General features: G+C 40.1%; 1 protein-coding gene across 1 annotated transcript in view; it reads right to left on the bottom strand.

Moving 5' to 3' along the window:
• Positions 1 to 1,114: 1,114 nt before the first annotated feature.
• nid2a (nidogen 2a (osteonidogen)) overlaps positions 1,115 to 3,000 on the bottom strand; it is a 52,038-nt gene continuing 50,152 nt past the window's right edge. Inside the window, exon 36 of the mRNA XM_080423055.1 lies at positions 1,115 to 3,000. This exon is cut by the window's right edge and continues 37 nt beyond it. The gene's annotated coding sequence lies outside the window, so the exon portion shown is untranslated.

Below are 3,000 nucleotides of genomic sequence, written 5' to 3' on the forward strand. Positions count from 1 at the left end.
GGGCATCCCTCACTGATTCATAGCATATGTCTCTTAGAACTGTTGGAGGGCTCTTTTGTATATTAGCCTTCAGTTACGTAAAATTGAAAAGCAATGAACTATAGGAGGACTGGGATTTGATCATGGAACCCCTGTGCTGAGAGTCTGATCACTATTCCACTACCCCATCTCTCACTAGCTCTAGACAGCTGTCTCTTAGTATTCTTGAAGTGTTCTTTTGTGTTAGCCTTCAGTTAGTAAAGTTGAAAAGTAATGAACAATAGAAAGACTGGGATTCGAACATGGAACCTCTGTACTGTACCTCTGTAACCTCTGTCGGATCACTAGCTCACTAGGGCATTTCTCACTGATTCATAGCATATGTCTCTTAGTACTGTTGAAGCACTCTTTTGTATATTAGCCTTCAGTTACGTAAAGTTGAAAAGCAATGAACTATAGGAGGACTGGGATTTGAACATGGAATACCTGGGCTGAGTGCCTGATGATTAGACCACTACACCGTCATTCAATCTCTTTCTGCAAATGTCTCTTAGTACTGTTGAAGCGTTCTTCAGTATGTTAGCCTTCAGTTATGTAAAGTTGAAAAGCAGGGAATAATAGGAGGACTGGGATTTGAACTTGAAATGTCGGTGCTGGGAGTCTGATCAATAGACCACTACACCATCACTCAGTCACTCTCAGCAGATGCCCTTAGGGCGCAGTCAGACCAAAACATGGTTGGCCGCTGTTAAACTCAGGTTGTGCAACTTTGCCTGCCAAAGTTTGTACCTTTTTCCCTTTAAATGTCCATTGCCATTGACAATGCATTGGGCGCATAAAGTAAAATATTTCAAAACCTACAAATTATTTCAAAGTAAAAATCTCAAGAATGCATGTCCAAGGTGGAATTTATAAATTGTGAATCAAGTTTATAGGTTTAAGTATGAAGGAACAGCGAGTAGCCAAAGCTTTCAGATGTAAGTTTTAAAAGTTAAATATCTCAAAAACTACAAAACACCTCAAAAACAATAAAATATGCAAGTAACTTGTATGTTTGAACCTTGAGGGTCCCTGGACCCCACTTTGAGAACCACAGACTTAGGCAATGGCAGACAAAAGAAACACAAACGGCAAAGACTGTCAAGTCCTGAATCACATTTTATTGTCATAAATATCACCTCTTATAAAAAGATACAAAAAAAGACTTTAAAAGTAGTGATACAAAATATTTGGCAAAAAAGGATTTGTCATTTCATGTGAAATACAGATTAGTAGTGCAGAGAAATGCGTCAGTCCTGTAATCACTGATGTCATCTCTATCATGGTACACAGGGATGGGAAACTAATCAGATTATCTGTAATCAGATCACAGTAATCTGATCATCAAACTGTAATCTGTTAGTCAATTAACAAAACAGCTATCATTTTCCATTTTACTTCATACCTTACAGATTTTTGGGGCACGGTAATCCACAAATAACTACAGGACATGTCAATGCAATCCAAACAATTACATCATTGATTAACATTTTAAGCAGGTAATGAGTATTTTGTAAATTAGTGACATTTGTGATGTAATGTTCTCAATGCAAAGGGTACAGGGCTCCATTCAACTTCCATTCCAATGCTACTGAATGTTGTCTGTGGCTAGAATCTCTAGCTTTGTTCAGACGGCAGGCAAATCCGATTTGTTTATTAACCACTTAAACCCCATATGCGTGACCGGAGCCACTCTATACTAGTATCTTTTCTGTTTTCTGTTATTGTAGGGAAGGCTTTCGCTGAAAATAGCAGATCGACAAGCTCACAACGCTTGTCGATCTGCTATTTTCTGCGAAAGCTTTCCCCACAACACGGATGCTGGGGTCTAAGTGGTTAAATCTGATCTTTAGGACTGACCGTCCACACTGTTATTTGCAAGTGATCAAATGGAACATGCGTAGTCACCTATGTGCAATGGTTGCTGTGGTAACAACGTAATGACACAGCTGTGAGTAATGTTCAAATTATACTCCATCGTACGACGCTGTCACTCACCAAAAACATCAGATCTACGGGCTATTTTTGGCAAGCAACACTGTTGTACAGCAAAGTATAAATCAGGCTTCAAGTGTCCAAGCGTCCAGATTGAGACAAATCTGATTGACCAAAATCAGTCTCCATGAGTTCTTCTTTTTTTTTTTTTGCTGTTAAGACTTGATAAAACGGATATCTGATTCCAATCTGGATAGGCCAAAAATCTGCTTTGCTCTGCCAGTGTGAACATAGCCTCAGTGAATTCTACCAGTCTTCTTTGGATTGTAGACCTAGAGAACATTCTTTCTTTTATTATAAAAACCTACTTTGACTACATGTTTAGACTGGCTGATGAAACACTGAATCCAATAGCCACAGTGGCCATGTGACTAAAAAGCTACCCAGAATGCCCTGGCACAGCTACCCAGAATGCTCTGGCACAGCTACCCAATGGGAGTTTGGCTCGAACAGGTCAACTATTTTAAAAACTCCTTTTGATTGACATAAAAACTAAACTCACATACAGCTTAAAACACTTCTTTTCTTTTTTTTCCTTTGGATTGAATAGAAAAAATAAAAACAAAAAAAAACAATTCTCACATACAAAAATACAGTAGAAACAAACCCGAAAAATAAAAAATGAGGTATAAAACACATTTACAAAACATTTATTTGGTGGTGGTGGTGGAGGTGGGGGAGGAGGGCAGGTCTAAGGAAAATAAACAGGGTTTGGTGTGGGGGGGGGGGGGGGGTTGCACGGTTGTGTGGGTGTGAAAGGGGGAGGGGGGTTGGGAGGGTTTATAAATTCGCTCTGACGGTAGATGTGGCGACAAGGAAGCCGTCTCGCTCCCTTGTGAGTGTCCTTTTCTCCTCTGAGGCACCCAGAGAAGGGTGTGTGTGTGTCTGTGTGTTTGTGTTTGTGTGTGTGTGTCTGTGTGTGTGTGTGTGTGTGTGCGTGCGTGTGCCCTCTCTTCAGGACGAGCACCAAAATTATAGCACCAAAGG

The sequence above is a fragment of the Gymnoscopelus braueri genome, assembly GCF_963280865.1.
Source record: "Gymnoscopelus braueri genome assembly, chromosome: 24".
Classification (NCBI taxonomy): Eukaryota; Metazoa; Chordata; class Actinopteri; order Myctophiformes; family Myctophidae; genus Gymnoscopelus; species Gymnoscopelus braueri.